Source organism: Rattus norvegicus, chromosome 7 (assembly GCF_036323735.1).
Source record: "Rattus norvegicus strain BN/NHsdMcwi chromosome 7, GRCr8, whole genome shotgun sequence".
NCBI lineage: Eukaryota > Metazoa > Chordata > Mammalia > Rodentia > Muridae > Rattus > Rattus norvegicus.
Window position 1 is genome coordinate 56,630,705 of NC_086025.1, and position 18,307 is coordinate 56,649,011.

Below are 18,307 nucleotides of genomic sequence, written 5' to 3' on the forward strand. Positions count from 1 at the left end.
CTCTTTATGCTCCCAACAGACCCTGTATTCCTGCCTACCTCTGCCTTTGAGGCTCTCAGAGCGTCATTCATTCTGTGCTTTGTAGATTTTGCATGTGGAGTAGAAGAGTCAGTTGGCCGATTGGTATTTGCATAATCTGTTAGGGCCAAATTGCTGCTGAATAGTCCAGGGCCAGTTTGGTTATTTGCTTTAAGACTATTAGAGAGTTCTTTCCCATATATGCAAGAGTTCGGTGTCTATGAGGGACATTATACCTTAAGGCCAAATCCTCCTCTTTGATACACGTTTGGAGTCCCCTTTGTCTATGAAATGAAACTGGACGCTGCCTTATTAGAGCCATGGAAACATGAAACGTCTAGGCAGCAGGAGTTGTGGTGACAAAGAACTGGTGTGAGAGGACATGATGGGGTTTCATGTTTTGTGGCCTACGGAGTAGATCAAAAGCCCATTGTCACTTGATGCTGAGCCTACTGACATCATAGCGTGCCAGCACCTGCTCATCAGCTGACAGACCCCTCTCAAGTTACGATTCAGATGAACTAAGCTGCATAGGCAGGTGGACAGGGGGTGTGGGGCAACTGTCACTCCAGTTATGCCAGGATTTATTTGCTTTCAACTCGGATTATCACGAGAGAGAGCACACAGAGACAGGCCTCTAACGTGGGTCTCCCAGAATATTAAAAATAAAATGTCACCCAGATCCACGTTTTTCTGATCCATATTTTACCCTGTCCCACATAGTAAAATTATTCTGTAACACACTACATAGTACATTCACAACATATCATATGTGTGCACACATGTGTGATATGAACGTGCATGCTATATGAAAGAAAAGTTGAGTGACGCGGTACTTATGGGCAATGCACATTGTTTATATTTTACTTCACTCTTTCCTAGAGGGTGGGGACGGGGCAGTGGCTTGCGACCTCAGGTTGGGAACTTTTCCTCTGGAAAGCGCCTAGAACTTCCTTCTCTTAAGAGTCCATTGAGTTGGTCATTGCTTCAAACAGGCTCAAATCCTGCTGCTTAGGAGGAATCAAGGGAAGATGGACGTTGGTCACCACCACGTGTCGGTCAGAGTCTGCTGAAGGCCTGGAGATGGTCTTGGCTCACAGATTGGGAGACTGCTCCCCTGGTTGCCTTCAGAGTGGCCACGAAACTGCATATTCTAGTGGTCATGGTGGAAGACCATTCGTTCACCTTCTGCCTGGAAATCCAAAGGAGAGAAGAGGGTACTTTGATCTCCATGTCCCTTGAATGCACATATTCTAGACCCAAGCTATCATATTCCACAGAGACAAATATGTCCAGAGAGTAGGCTTGTGGTCCGCTTAACTATATTCGAATAATATTTACATAGTTCCTTCTTCCTACATTCTGACAGACTAGTTAAATATACTGTGTGGTATGGGAGAAAAGGAGAAATTACAGTATTCAAAGATAGAAATACATTTTCATCTTCAAGCTTCCAGAATGCCATCCCACCAAGCTCTTGATGGTGTCAGCATAACTCAGCTGTGAAGTGGGGGGGGGGGCAAGGCCCACCTTGTCCTACCATCTACGGAGTCTGTCGTCAAGACATGCTAAAAACAGCTTTACGGTTGTCTTTTGAAGTTGAAATCTATTTCCAGCCCGGGACTGGAAATAGGATTTTTATTTAGCTGGATATACAGTTGGTGACCAAAATTGTGGGGAGCTTCTGTCTGCCCCAGAAGAAATGCAGAGAGGCAGATGTGGCCTAATAGCGTAGAGATGAAGAGAATCTGGGCTTGCAAGTCCTCCTCCTGTGCTTTAGCAAAAATAAGAGCTTTTAACTTTCTACACCCTCAACTCAATGCTGGGGTAACTTTTAAATGAAAGGCGTAGGGCCAAGTTTAGAATATATATTTAATATAACTCTATATAACTAAAAAACAATTTAAATGAAATATAGCCCCCCTTCTGTTGTATACTTCCTCAGAGAAGACACAGGAAGGTATTTACTCATCCCCAGAGTGAGTGTCAGTGACTGAGCCGAGTCTGAGTTAATCCAAGTCTGGTGTGGTAAACCAATGAGTTTAACCATGGTTGCCTACAGGAGCACAGGTGGGGTGCTATCTGAAAGAGCACGGGCACCTCACACATTGTCACACCACCAAAGAGGAATCACTCCACGTCTCCCACAAGGAAATGTAGTGAACACAGTCCTGGGTGGGGGCGGGGCTCCTGCAGATAGTCACAGCTGCTCTGACTTTAAAATGGCATGTCCCAAGGACGGGGGTTCCCAACACATCCCTGACAGGAAGAAGGTAGGATGATAAGGTATGTGCTTCTTAGATGATTTATCCACTGGGTTAATTAGAGAACCAATAGAGGATCGATGATTTCACCTGTTTAGAGTTATTTTGACTTATTATACTTGTCTTGATTGGAAGCTGTTTGACTATGAAATATCGAAGCGTTTCAGAAAATGTGAAGACGTGTTTAGCTGAATCAACTTAAAAGGCAGACATATGTAAGTCTCAAGTAGACAGACGGTGAGGTAGATAGCTGATGGGTAGGTAGATAGATAGATGATAGGTGGATAGATGATAGGTAGGCAGATAGACAGACAGACCTATAGATAGATAGATAGATAGATAGATAGATAGATAGATAGATAGATAGATGGTAGACAGGTAAAGAGATGATAGATAACTTCATCATACAGAAATTTGCACTGTTTGTGGCACTGGAGCATTCCTATCTCGATAGCCAGAGTATGTGAAACTTTACCTGTAGAAACTACTGGAAGGACAAAGAAAATAGATGCAGAGGTAAAAAGCCTAGAGCCTTTTCCTCATGGACAGCCACCCTGGTGTGGAGAGGGAGACATCAGTGAGTTTGGCCATTGGACTATGAACAAACTTCTCTGTTATCCCATAACCAGCTCCTCCCACCCCAAACAAGATCGATCTCATCCCTAGGGCAAAACGAGAGCTTTCAGATTCATTCTGTTTTGATGACTGATCTCACGCCAAGAGGCAGCGGAGAAGACTCGGTCCATCCGCTCCTTCTACAGTCAGTGTAGTTTCCCTTACCTTTACACAGGTATTAATCTATTATATATTTAAATACTCATTTCTTTAAAATTAGTAACTTGTTCTATTCTATGCGTATGAATGCTTGCTTGTGTGATTGCAAGTGCCTTGTGTGCATGCCGTGCCCACGGAGGGCAAAGAGGGCCTCAGATCCCTTGGAACTGGAGTTGCAGATGGTTGTGAGCATGGGTGTGGAGGCTGGGAATTGAAAACGGGTCCTCTAAAGAGCAGTCAGTGCCCTTAACCATGCAAAACACTGTGTGGATTGTTTCCCCTGAACACATAAAGGACAGAATCTTCAATTTCACCCTCTCTTTTCAGTTTGACCCTTGTCATATGAAGTTTTTGTTGCCTCATTTCTCCACTTCTAAGATTAATAAGGATGCATATGCTTATTAATCTTAAAGTGATGCACATTATTATAAGTGCGTCCTTGGCCTAAATAACTTGATACTTTGGCCTATCCCTGGAAGACACAGGACTCAATTTCCTCTAATGTCATTGCTAAATATTTTAATTTTCTATACCAAGACCTCATTATTACTACTTTAAAAGTTGATAGCTATTTATATTTGCCTATAAATTTTTACTTTCCTAGCTCTAATTTTTTTTTTTATCTCTGAGCCTCTGGGCTTCTGCTTGCTTCCTTGGTGCTTGGCTTTAACATTAGTGAAGGAATAAATTTTTTTTGCCTACTTTAATAGACGTTCAACCTCTCCTCTAGCTCACCACCCACCATGGGTATTGGAAGGGAAACCTTATTAGGATATGGGGGGAGTGGACCTGTTTGGTGATAGTTTTTTTTTGGGGGGGGGGGCAAGCTCAATCTCCTTTCTCAGCAGTTCAGTCCCTTAACAAACTCCACACAGGAAGAAGCAGCTGCAGACCGGGCCTCTCAGCAGACAGACGCCATACACAAACCAGCAGCTCTAGTTCAGTCCTGAGGAAACTGCAAGGCTTGCCAACTGGCCGGAGGCAAGGCTGCAGAAGCTGCAAGAAATCGCAGGAACCTCACGAGCAGCTCTTTGGCAAGTTTCTCTTCATGGTAGCCATTATCACAAGTTGAGCTCAACAATGCTATGTAAGGCAAGCCGATCCATGTGTGTCCTTAGCAAAACATAGCAAGGCAGAGCGAATGCTCAGTGCTGTCTGTGGGGGTCAAATCTATACTCCTTCATTACATGCACTTTCACATGTTTGCTATAGCAAAACATCCTTCCAGGAAAGCATTCTTTTTTTTAATAGACTTTTAAAAAAGATTTATTTATTTTTATTTACATAAGTACACTGTAGCTGTTCAGATACATCAGAAGAGGGCATTGGATCCCATTATAGATAGTTGCTGTGAGCCACCATGTGGTTGCTGGGAATTGAACTCAGGACCTCTGGAAGAGCAGTCAGTGCTCTTAACCACTGAGCCACCTCTCCAGGAAAACGTTCTTTCATGTGTCCTTTCACCTTTGTGCCCAGCAAAACATCATTCGACACAACCAGCGTTCCAAAGAAACCAGAAGTTCCCGTTTCACACGGGCCTGGAAAACGTCCACTGTATTTCCATTCCTGTGAATATGTCGGTGACTGATAGCTCTGCTTTTCCTATGTCTTCACTCAATTTGATGTTATCTACACTGGTGAGGGGTATTGTTTGCCTGGTGTGGAACTTTAGATCATCAGTCATATTCTTTTATCCCTTTGACGATTTTATCTCACCGTCTTTCAACCGCCATCAAGTCTGCCGAGAAAACAATTGTCAATAAAACAGGCCTGTTGAAGATTATCTGTACTTTCTCCCTCCGCCACTGCTTCTAAGATTTTTGCCACTCAGGAGCTTCACTTTGATGTATCAGGTATGAATTTATTACTTTGTTGTTGATTCACTGGGTGTTGTACACATTTAGCCTGATGTATTTTTTGCTAGGTTGGGAAGAAACTCAGATCATTTTTCTAGATTTTCTATCCTAATTTCTAGGGTATCAAGTCCGTGTATGTTAGGTGTTTGTATTCATTTAACCATGCTTATTGTAGACATCTGCCTCTGATTAATCATTTGGTTTATTACTTTTTTAAAAAATGTTTATCTTGTCTTGGTTTGTTTTCCATTGCTTTGATAACAACGGTGACCGAAAGCTACTCAGGAAGGAAAGATATGATTTATTCTTACATTTTACAATCCACCATTGAGGGAAGCCAAGAGAAGTATTCAAGCAGTTGGAGGAAGTAAGGCAGGAAGTGAAGCAGGAAGTGGGGCAGGAAGTAAGACAGGAAGTGAGACAGAGAACAGATTGCTGTTCACTGCTTGCTCTCCAATGGGAGCTCAGCTTCTTTTGCCTTAGAAAAGCCCCTTGCAATAACGAGTCTCACCCTCATTAACAGTTACCTGTACATTTTAGACTCCCTTTTATTTCCTTCTTATCTCACTTACACCCCATGCAGCTTGTGATCTTGAAAGGTACGCCAGTCATACTATTTGAAAATTTGTTTATAGTAGTACTCTGAAGACAGATAATGCTATTTTCCCTCCTCTGTGTGTCTATGTGTGTGAGAGTATGTGAGTGCATATGTGAGTGCACATGCATGTGTGTGCGTGTGTGTGTGTGTGAAGATGTATGTGTGGTGTGTATGAGTGTGTACGAGTGTGTGTGTATGTATGAGTGTGTGTGCAAGTATGTATGTGTATGAGTGTGTGTATATTTATGAGTGTGTGTGCAAATCTGTATGTATGGTACATGTGAATATAAGTGAGTGTGTATGTGTGTGTGTGTTTGAGTATGTGTATGGGTATGTCTGAGTGTGCATGTGGTGTATGGGTGGTGTGTGAGTGTGAATATGTATGTATGAGTGTGTGTGTGTGTGTGTGTGTGTGTGTGTGTGTGTTTACCTTTCTGTCAAGTACATGAGAAAAATAGCCTTTGCTAACACCTTTCATTCTTTTCCAAGTCTTAAGGTTTTGCAAACTTGTTTGAAAGAGTAAAGCTGGGGCTTTATATCATATGAGGGTTGGTTTGATTCCACTTTATCCCTATACAAAGAAGAAACCTGACATGAAGAGGAGATGTAGCAGTGTCCCCATTGCCGTTGGGACTTGGACTCTGACTTTGTTCTCAGCTTTTAAAGTTTTCCCTAAACTACCTCTGCTACAAAACTGTCAGAGTGAAATCAGCCTCAAGTCTTGTCCTATAGTTCTGATATGTTGTATTCAGAAAGGGTAACAATACAATTATGTACCTGGATTGTACACTTCTCTATCTGCTATCCAGATACGTGGCCCAGTAATTCATCACTGGATGACTAGCCAGTCACTAATGCTTCTAAAGGAAAGTTTTCTTTTTTTTTTTTAAGATTTATTTATTTATTTTATGAGAGTATACTGTAACTCTCTTCAGACACACCAGAAGAGGGCATCAGATCCCATTACAGATGGTTGTGAGCCACCATGTGGTTGCTGGGATTTGAACTCAGGACCTCTAGAAGAGCAGTCAGTGCTCTTAACCACTGAGCCATCTCTTCAGCCCTAAAGGAAAGTTTTTAAAACTGCTTTCTTTCTTCTTAGTGATCGTGAGTTACTTCATTGGACAACCAGCAGTGACATGGCATTGGTTTGTAGAATCAGCATTTAAAGATCCAATAACACTGACTTTCCTTCAGACACTAGCTTACCATGTCATGATAACAATGGAAGACACTCATTGTTAGCATCCATGTGTAAACAGGCTTGTAGAACTTCAGTAATTTTTCTCTGTGTCCTCCAGGCAATGAAACACAGCCTCAGGATCCTTTCTGAAGCAGTCTGGCTTCAGAGACTGTACAAACAATTGCTTTGACTGCTTATCCTGAAGTTTGCTTTCTTTAGGAGTCTTATTCCTCTTCAACCTACTTGAGTCTAAATCAACTCCTTAAAGGAAGTATGTGTTAGTCAACTCTTCTCTAGAGCAACAGAACTTACAGGATGAACCTCTCTCTATAACAGAAAGGAGATTTATTAGGATGACTTACAGGTTGTGGTCCAGTTAATCCAACAATGACTGGTCATGAACAGAAAGCCCAAGAAAGCAGTAGTTGTTTAAGCCACAAGTTGACTCAGCTGGGCTTCAGTCTATGACTCATGCTGGAGTCCTAAAGAAGGAGGCTCCAATGCCAGCAAAGAAACTTGCTTGCAAGGTGAGGGCAAGCAGGCAAAGGGTAAAACACTTTCTTCCTCCAAGTCTAAATATAGGTTTCCAGAGAAGATGTGGCCCAGATTGGAGATGTTTTTTCCAGCTCAAAAGATCTGGATTAAAGGTGCATCTTCTTATCTCAAAGACAGATTAGGAGTGGACCTTTCTACTTCAAACTAAGCAAAAATCCTTCCATTTTGGGGTTTTAGTTAATCCAGAAGTTGTCAAGTTGACGATCAAAACCAGGCCTCACAAGTCCACTCCTTGTCAATTTGACATACAATCATATCTTCCTATGTTGTGACTAATTTCTAAATGAAAACAATGTCTGTGACATAAAAGCACCTAAACATGACATAACTATTCCATGTACAATCACAAACGTATTATGTAGTTAACCAGGTCATAATTATGCCTAACATGACATAACTATCCCTGTACAATCACAAACACATTATACATTTAGAACAGGTGGTAATGTCCACTGAGGGACATTCTTTAGTAACTCAAACTTAAATATGGTGACCAATGATACTCTCTTAGTTGATGTTATATCACAAGATAAAGAACGGAAGAGTTATAGAAAGGACTGAGATAGCTGAGGTGGTTTGCAACCCCATAGGAAGAATAACAATATCAACTAACCAGAACCCCCAGAGCTCCCAGGGACTAAACCACTATCCAAAGAGTACACAGGGATGGACCTATGGCTCCAGACACATATGTAGCAGAGGGGGCATCAATGGGAGGAAAAGCCCTTGGTTCTGTGAAGGCTGGATGCCCCAGTGTAGGGGAATGCCAGGGTGGGGAGGCAGGAGGGAGTGGGTGGGTGGGTGGGGGAGCACCCTCATAGAAGCAGGGGGAGAGGGGATGGGATAGGGGATTTCCGGGGGGGGGGGGAGACTGGGAAGGGGGATAATATATGAAATGTAGATAAAGAAAATATCCAATAAAAAATGAAAAAAAATTTGAGGAAAGGAAAACACAAATATCTGTACAAACAAATTCGTAACAAAATATAATAAACACTCATGTTGATTATAATCTTTGTTTCTGTAACTGGTTACATGGCCTTAGCTTGTATTTATAACTATCTTTCTCCACTACCCATTCTATGTTTCCTCTCTGTTCAGTAAGCACCTCAAGAGGTCTTGGCTCTTTTCCTGGAGGAGTGACCCTTCCCTTCATTCCTGGTAGGTATGTGACCTTTATCTTCCTGCCTGGATTAGGCTGTTGTAGTTTCCATTGATTTTAATCATAGGACAAGGTTGTACTAAGAGATGCCCTAAAGGATCTCCTGCCCTCCAGACATAATCTTTCTTACCTCCAATATGGAGAAACAATCCAATTGCCCCATGGTAGTCTGGGTCAATCACCTTTCCTGACACTATTATTCCTTTTTTAACCTGTTGGTTTAAGGTCAGCAGAAGCTGAAAATGGCCAGGAGATAGTCTGAGCTTTCCAGTTTAATAGAAAGTTTAGTCTGGTTCCTGGCAGAAGTGCTCCACCCTCTGAAACCAAAACTTCTAGGCTCGCAGCACGTAAGGTCTCAGGAACAGGAAGCAAACACTTTCCTAGTGGGTCACTAGGGGTCATAGCGAGTGGAGCTATTTCCTTTTCCATCCTCAATTCCTGGATCTGTAGATCCTGGCCAGGAGAAAAACCATACCATGTATTAGATACTGATTCAAAGTATATACCACCTTCTGGAATACCCTGCCCCAGCCCTCTAGACTGCTGCTACTTAATTAACACTGTAATTGTGTCTATAGAAGGCCACTCTATTTTTCTCTAAGGACAAATGCTTAGAATGGCGGTGAACACAGTAAGACCAGTAGAGTCTGTTATAATGGGCCCACTGTCATACTTCCCTGAATGTGAAGTGAGATTCTTGGTCTGAAGCAGTGCTATGTAGAGTAACGTGATGGTAGATAAGGCATTCTATAAGTCCATGGACAGTGGTTTTGGCAGAAGCATTACATACAGAAAGAGTAAATCCATAACCAGAATACATATCCATTTCAGTAAGGACAAAGCATTGTCCTTTCCATAGAAGAAGTGGTCCAGTGTAGTCGACCTGCCATCAGGTCTCTGGCTAGTCACCCTGGGAATGGTGCCATATCTGGGGCTCGGTGTTGGTTTTTGTTTTTGTCAAGTTTAGCATTCAGCACAGCTGTTGTAGCCAGGTCAGCCTTGGTGAGTGGAAGTCCATGTTGTCAAGCCCATGCATAACCCTCATCTCTGCCACCATGGCCACATTGTTCATGTGCCCATTGACCAGTGGCAGGGATGGCTGGGAAAAGAGGCTGTCCACAGAGTGGGTCAACCTGTCTACATGATTCGCAGACTCCTCTCCAACTGAAAACGTGTTTGGTGAGCATTTACATGAGACACAAGTATCTTCACATCCTTTGCCCATTTGGAGAGGTCTAGCCACACACTTCTTCCCCAGATGTCATTCTCAACGATTTTCCAATCGTGATCTTTCCAAGTCCCTGACAATCGATCCAATCCATTGGCTGCAGCCCTTGAATCAGTGAACAATGGCACACCTGGCCATTTCCTTCCAAACAAAATGTATAACCACATATGCTACCTGAAGTTCTGCCCACTGTGAAGACTTCCCTTCCCCAGTTTCTATCAGAATCGTCCCAGCTCAAAAGGTCTAGATTAAAGGTGTGCACCTACCTCACAAATGCAGATTAAAAGTAGATCTTCGGGGCTGGGGATTTAGCTCAGTGGTAGAGCGCTTACCTAGGAAGCGCAAGGCCCTGGGTTTGGTCCCCAGCTCCGAAAAAAAAGAACCAAAAAAAAAAAAAAAAAGTAGATCTTCTTCCCTCAAATTAAGCAAAAATCTCTCCCAAGTAGTTGGCAACTAAGACTAGCCATCACAAAGAAGATGTCCTTAATTCTGCTGTCGCTCTTTCTGCATACAGCCTCAGCTCCAGGGTTTCCTACCGCAGACTCAGGAGCTGCTGTCTGCTGCTGTAACAACAGACCCTTTCACTACGGGGTTTTCACGTCATTATTAGAAGGGAGAGCCAGGAAGATACTTCGCTGATCAGTCATTGTGCTAGGAATGCCCTGTTTTAAGTCAGAGGGGCAGATGTGTTAGGGAAATCATGAGTCCTTTTCTAATAAGCTCATCTTTATCTGTTAAGGTTCACTTGGCCTCTTTGGATGAGGTCATTACTTATGGGCTATTTTTGGTTTCAGCCAATGATCATTCATGCCCAGTAGCATCTTCAGAATGGTCAACCCCGTTCATTAGGAACCTGATTGAGAAGTGCTTAAGAGAATAGAAAAGAAGATCCCTGGGCATGTCTTGAGGAGGTCTCAACCTTCCTAATGCTTTGACCCTTTAATATAGCTCCTAATGTTGTGCTGACCCACAACCATACAATTATTTTTATTGCCACTTTGCAACTGTAGTTTTGCTAGTTATCAACCATAATGTAAATATTTGATATGCGGGATATCTGTGAAAGGGTCATTTGATCCCAAAGGGGTTTCAAACCACAAGTTGAGAACCTCTGTCTTAGAGGGTATTTCCAGTCAGTGTTAAGTAAGAAGGACACATTCCACTCTGAATGTGGGCATCACTATTCCACAGTGTGGAACCCAGAGAGACCAAAGGAGTCAGGCTAGGCCTGGGGATGCAGGTACCACTCTTTCTCTCACTTCCTGTCCCACTGGTTGAAGGCTGTGTCCTAGCACATTCTTCCACCGGGATGTAAGGGAATCTCTTAAACTAGTGGTTGCAACAAAACTCACTTTCCTTTCATTATTTTGCTTATGTATTGTGTAACACAAGTTGAAAAAAAATGGGTACCTTATGTTTTAGATAGGATTTTACCACTATAAACAGACACTATGACCAAGGCAAGTCTTATGAAGGACAGCATTTAATTGGGCTGGCTTACAGGCTTGGAGGTTCAGCCCATCATCATCAAGGTGGGAGCAGGGCAGCATCCAGGCAGGCATGGTACAGGAGGAGCTGAGAGTTCTACATCTTCATCTGAAGGCTGCTGGTGAAGGACTGGCTTCCAGGCAGCTAGGATGAGGGTCTTAAAGCCCACACCCACAGTGACACACCTACTCCAACAGGGCCACACCTTCTAATAGTGCCACACCCGGGGCCAGGACAGAGGATATACAAACGATCACACCTTAAAAATGTGTATATTTAGGAAATAATTTGTATGAAACAAAGTGGAACTGAAAAAAATGATTTCTTAGTTTCTATTGAGCTGCTAAATGTAACTGTACACTTAGCCAGATATGATTGTTGTGCTTTATTTCCTAGGTTCAGTTTTAAATCTTGATGCTAAATAGAACAGTGAGAGTTTCTACTCGGGATCAGGTTTTCTTTTCTCATTTTTTTAAATGCTGGAAAATAAGCCCTTTTTAGTAGCTTATATCAATTAATTTTTCTTAAATAAAAACTAATTTTTAAAAGCCAGGCAGTGGGGGTACATGCCTTTAATCCCAGCACTCAGGAGGTAGACATAAGTGGGTCTCTGAGTTCGAGGCTAGCCTGGTCAATAGAAGGAGTGCCAGGACAACCAGGGCTACACGGAGAAACTCTGACTCAAAAAAACCACAACAGATCAACGACAAACAACAACACAAAACAAACAAGAAACAAACAACAACAAACCAATCCAACTTTTAGGAACTTCTGAACCATTAATTTCTTCCTCTTTTCTGCTTTTCTGTTTTCACTGCCCATGGACTGTGGAAAAGGTAGGGAACCTAAGATTCATTCTTTCATTCTACGTTTGGCAACGGGATGGGTTTTGAACAGCAATTCTCAGGCCGTGTCAGATTTTTAGCCACTCTCTTCTCAATGCTGCTTCTAGTGCCACCCGTTGTGCTATTGCATTATAATTTGTCTAAGTGTCTACCTCCGTTACTGGGCTGGAAGCCCCTCAAGAATGACGTATGTGCACTTGCTCTCTATGTTCTACACCGCGTAGTGCTAGGAAGAGGCGTAGAAGGTTCAGATTCATCCATCCTTCCACTCTGTGTTCACCGGGATACACGGTCTGGCCGTGCCGAGGAGGGGCTGCCATTGCTGTTTGTCTCAGCATAGGATCTATGTTGGGGACAGCGTGGCATAAGGAAGACTCATTCTTTACACTGTGTCAAGTGCTTTGCATGTGTGATTTCAGCTTATCACCATTAGGTATATGGCATTACCGATACATCACCGAATAAGGTACTGAAGGCTAGAAAGGTCACGTGCAACTCGAGTCACATCCTTCCAAATGCTAAAGCCAGCTGACCAGGGTCTTATGGCTCTACTCCTGACTAGTAGTGCATTCACTGCTCATATTTTTTTAAAAAGAAAAATAGTGTAACTAGCATATATATATATATATATATATATATATATCAACTTAAAAAGGCATTGTCATGAATTGTACACATCCTTCATACCCTTACCCAAGGTTACCATCCATTAGCATATTAGCATTTGTTGCTTATTCCTGTGCGTGCATTTCCCACATTATTATTATCATTATTGTTGTTGCTGTTGTTATTTGGAAACAGGATCCCTCTGTGTAGTTCTGGCTGGCTTGGAACTTACTATGATGGCTTCAGACTCACAGAGATCCCCCTGCCTCTGCCTTTCAAGTACTAGGCACATACCCTCATGCTGATTTTTTTGTTGAAAGTTTGCATATTCTACAATATTTTCTTTTTCACCTGATATGATATTTATAGACTCCTCATGACAGGCCTCTTTTAGAATCTGTGATAAAACACAAGAACCTTGGGGAGGAAAGGATTTATTTTACCTCATACATCTACAGCATAGTCCATTCATGAAGTCAGGGAGAGGACTATCAAATACGACAGAAACTTGGAGGCAGGGGCTGATGTAGAGGCCATGGAGGGGTGCTGCTTACTGGCTTGCTCATCATGGCTTGCTCTGCCTGCTTTCTTAGAGAACCCAGGACCTCCAGCCCAGGGATGGCTCCACCCACAGTGGGCTGGGCCCTTCCCCTTCAATCACTAATTAAGAAAATGCCCTACAGATTTGCCTACAGCCTGATCTTATGGAGGCATTTTCTTAACTGAGGCTCCCTCCTTTCAGATGACTCTAGCTTGTCAACATAAAACCAGGCAGCATAAGCACAGAAAATTATTTTCTTTTGCAGTGACACATATATGTATTTGATTCTATTCTTCTTCTTTTTATAGCCTTCTGGGTTGCCTTCCATCTTTTGTTGATGTAAGTGATGTATCTTACAGGTGCAAGTTGTACCTGTCAGGGCCGGTGCTCCTTCTCACTTTTTATCCTAACATTACTGTGATGACCACCAAGTTCATGCCATTTGGACAAGATCAGTGTTTTCTACTTCCTGCCTTAAGGACTCTCAATTGCTGCTGTCGCGTGAGATGCCCTAAGATACGTTGAGGGCCCAACCATTCAAATCAGCAGCGGAGCGAGTCTTAGAGAATCAGGAGAAAAGGAGATGGGAGGCAGCAAGAAAGGACCCTCTTCCCCGCTCACCCTCCAACGGATCTCGAATCAGCAGTCACGTGGTCTTAGGATCCCGGTAGATGAAGTGCGTAAGTGGTACGGGATTGTGGCCTGCTTAGTAATATACCCCGTTGTGCCCTCTTTTTTCTACCTCTTTCCCATTTTCCTTTACTTCCACTTTTCTACGGTCTTGGATGATGCAGCAACATATAAATGTGTTTGACCCAAGCCATCCACTCGGAAGAACCAGACTTAAAAACCAGGCATAACTCAGTTGAGGCTTTTGGAGTTGTTTTCTCTCTGATCTGATGCCAGTGGGTACTCTGTTGTTCATAAGAAGGGGTGACACTCTCCTGTACCTATTCTAGTGAACAATTAAAGTTCTTATTTGGGGTTAGCTGGGAAGCAGTAAGCAGAAGCCAAGTTAATCCGTGTAGAGCCAGGGGCACTGTGACGGTCAGAGGAGCAGCTGTAGCTGTTGGTTCTCCGCTCCAACCTGACTTTACTGAGCTTTGCCTTCTGATGCTTGCAAACCACGTCCCCCTTTGGGCCTCTTACACTAGATGGGCTCTAAGAGTCTAGAGGAGAGGAGACAATCACATCTCCTCCCTGTTTTCTGTGCCTCTCAAACATGTTCTGGCTATCTGTAATAGAGAGCCGTAAGAGATAAGAACAGTAGGTGGTCCCTGGGTTCGGTGTCCAGCTCCGAAAAAAAAGAACCAAAAAAAAAAAAAAAAAAAAAAAAGAACAGTAGGTGGTAATCACATTGTCTTCATCCACAGGGATCTAGCTTGCAGGGAAGGTGAATAGGTTGGCTATTGGATCCCAATGTTTTCTAGGGTTAAAGTAGAAGGCTCACCACTGGCTGAGTATCCAATTTGTATAACAATAGCAATATTTTCTCAAAATGACAACTGTCAGCGGGGTTCTGTAACTAGCCGTTATCACTTCGTATAAATTCATATAATAAAATTGCATTTTCTTACTTTCTTCTAAGGTCTCAACTTGTCCACTGACTCAAAGCCAGCTAATTGAAGTGATGAGGTGCACAGCCTTGAGGAAGTATCCACGACATCATCACAACTGTGTACTTCACTCTGTTCCTGAAGAGGCTCTCGATCCCTCCACCCTGCAGGACAGCTCTCCACTGCGATGGAGAGGTCAACTTCTGTTTTTAAAGTATATTGTTGCTGTCTTCAGACACACCAGAAGAGGGCATCAGATGTCATTACAGATGGTTGTGAGCCACCATGTGGTTGCTGGGATTTGAACTCAAAACCTCTGGAAGAACAGTCAGTGCTCTTAACCACTGAGCCACCTCTCTCCGGCCCAAGAGAGGTCAACTTTCTGACAGTCGACGGAAGAAACACCTTTGTAGGTTCTTTCATAGATGAGTCTTGACTCTAGACCATGTATGGAGTCTTGACTCTAGACCATCTTTAGATCAGTTATGTAGTTATTTTCCTTTATCCCGACTACATAATTAGAATAACTATTATTGATACAGAAGTACCTTTTTTAAAAAAATTAACATTAGACTTGCGAGGAAGAACAAAAATGCTAATGACTGCCCTGGGAAATTCCTTAAAGCTGCCACCACCCTTTGCCAAGATAGTAACACACCTTCAGGGAAATAGCAAACCTGACTGCAAAAGACCCAAACACTTCAGGGTGACGGTCTCCAGTGTATCACAGATTAATTCTTGATCTGGAAAAACAGACACTGTGGGGAAAGCTTGGAGTGCTGTGCAAATTGGTGGCATACACAGACCAACATTCAACTGATTTTTGATGAAAGTGCTAAGAAGACACATTAAAGAAACACCGTCCTTTCAGTGAATGCTGCTAAGAGCTAGTTACCTTGTATATACACATGCAGACAAATGGAAGTATAAGTCAATCTCTCATGGTTCAAAAAAAAAAAAAGATGAAAGGCTTACATGTAGCACTTAAACTATGGCTGTCCTAGAAGGAAATATGGTGGGAATGTGTCAAGACAAGGCAACGGATTTTTAAATAAAGCTCCAAATCACAAGAGGCAAGCAGACAAGTAGCCTTCTCTTCAACTAAAAAGACCCAGCAAAACAACAGCCAACAATGAGAAGAGGAATCTACAGCACAGGAGAAAGTACTTATGCACTATTCACCTAACAAGAACTTAATATGTAGGATTTATAAAAGATTAAAAGTCAATAATCAAACTTAAATGATCTGTTTTAACAATGGATAATAGTCATAAGTTGGCATTTTGACAAGAGAAGACACAGAAGTTATTATTAGGGGAAAATGCTCAAGACCAAATTATTGGAGAAGTACAATTCAGAGCAATGGTGGGCTTACTTTCCTCCAGTTAGAATGCTATCATCATCATCATCATCATCATCATCATCATCATCATTAATTTTAAAACTGAAAGAAACAAGAGTTGGTGTGAATGTGGACAACAGGGAACTCTTTCTGATGGAAATTATGGAAACCATTATGGAAAAATGGTAGCTCCTTAAATAATTATAATCAAAAGATCTGGCAGTTCCACTGTTGAATGTATGTATATTCAGGGATACAGAATCAGTATGCTGAAGACATCTGCTCTCACATGACTGCAATGCCGTTCACAACAGGCAAGAAGTGGAAACAAGCTAAGGATGCATTAGTCGATGAATGGACTTTAAAATGTGTCTGTACCCGCAATGGGTACTATTAGGCTGTGAAGATAACAGAAACCTGGCCTTTGCAGTGACACAGATGGGCTGGACATCATTGCTAAACGGAGCCGGTGCAGCACGGAACTGTGAGCATCATAGGCTCTCGCTCCTGTGTGTACTGAAGAAGTGTTGTTCTCATAGAAGATGCAAGGATGAGCAGAGTCGTCCAGTGAGGACCAAGGCACAGTTAGATGGCAGAAGAAGGTTCTGGTGTACTCTGGCACGGCAGGGTGAATATCGTCCACAGCAGTGCATTTTAAAAATCTAAGAGAAAGTATTTTGAGTGTTTGCATCATGAAGTAAATGATGCGTGTCTGAGGAGAGAGCAGTTTCTAACCTGACAAACATTATGTAAACCGCTATGTATCAAAACATTGTATTTTCCAACGAATGCACATGAATGCAATGCATATGTGGCAGGTTTAAAAATTAACTTTAATCCACAGGGACTATTTTTTAAAAGAAAACAAACTGGAGCGCAACAGTACTTCAGTGTGGTTTCAATTTATGTGTCTCTGACAATTGCTCACGTTTCAGTTTAATTCAGTTGATTATTACTGAAGCAACTGGAAACCCACTCATCCAAGAGAAGCCAGCATTCTGTATGTTACTCGTCACTTGTTACAGCAACCAATGTGGGTTCATGTGGTTATTTGAATGGGAAATGTCCTCCATGGCTCAGGTGTTTGAACACATGGTCCAGCTGATGTTGCAGATTGGGAAAACTTAGGGCTGGCCTCGCTGGAGGAATGGCTTCCCTGTGGGAGGACTTTGAAAGGATATAGCCTCACCCCATTTCCAGTTTTCATCTTGACTTCAAGCTGGCACTGGAGGACGTGAGCTACCAGCTTCCAGATCCTGTTGCCTTGACTGCCTTCCACCGTGATGGACTCTTAATGCCTCTGGCACCATAGCCAAAACAAACCCTTTCTTCTAGAAGATGCTTCGGTCCTAGTGTTTTGTTACAGCAGCAGTTCAGAAACTAATACATCCGTGAATCAAATGCTTGCTTGGTCTTTCAGACTGGTAAGCATCATCTCTTGTGTAGGTGGTGTAATTGTCCAGGTTTGGAGATTTGGATGTCCCAGTCTCACGTGTTGGGCAATTGTTTCTTGCTGGCGGTATTTGGGAAGGTTTAGGAATTTAGGAGGTGAGACGTATTTGCAAGAAGTATATCACTGAAGAGTGACTGTGAAGGCTGGTCTCCAGTCCTCATCCTCACTCTGTGCTTCCCACCTCCTATGAAGTGAAGAACCACTTCTGCCACACACTCAGTCCTCCATGACTCTTGGCTTCTTCAGGGGACCAGAGTCAATGAATCTAAGAGCTATGGACATAAAAACATAATGGCATGAGATAAAATAAATAGTTCTTGGATCTGACATTTGTTGTTAGATGTCATCAATTTCACCCCCCATCCTCCCTTATCTCCACCCCCATGGCCAGCTTAGTACCTTTTGTAACCATGAAAACTACCAAGCCAAGAGAAAGTTTTCAGGTCACTTCCAGCTGGATTTTTCTATGTCCTACAACCAAGTGTGTTGTTTTCAGCAACAGAGCCTTATTATATGGTTCAGGGGTGGGGGCAAGCAAGAACAATGACAATAGCCATGCTGTTTGGGGGGGGCATTTGGGGCTCCCTGATCATTATTTCACAGGAAGGCATCCCATATTTGACACTGTGACTTTCGTTTTATCATCCATGTCTTCTGGGAGAGGCGCTGTCCATCCATGCAGTGTACCTGTGTTCAAACTCCTTCCTTACGTTAATTACATTTTTTAATAAGCTTACAATCCCTGGGCTCCCTTAAGGATAGAGACCATGTAGTGCTCACAAGCCTTGAGTCTGCTGATATCATGCAAAGTTGATTTTTCCCTCCTGCAGTTGTGACA

General features: G+C 42.6%; 1 long non-coding RNA gene across 2 annotated transcripts; it reads left to right on the forward strand.

Annotated features, from left to right (window-relative positions):
• The first annotated feature begins 12,297 nt into the window (after nucleotides 1-12,297).
• On the forward strand, nucleotides 12,298-17,796 carry LOC134479697 (uncharacterized). 2 transcript variants are annotated; one of them, XR_010053324.1, is made up of 2 exons: nucleotides 12,298-14,023; nucleotides 14,707-17,796. It is a non-coding gene; the product is annotated as an uncharacterized LOC134479697 (long non-coding RNA). The 2 variants fall into 2 exon arrangements; XR_010053325.1 differs by having other exon boundaries at nucleotides 12,298-13,794.
• Nucleotides 17,797-18,307: the final 511 nt, after the last annotated feature.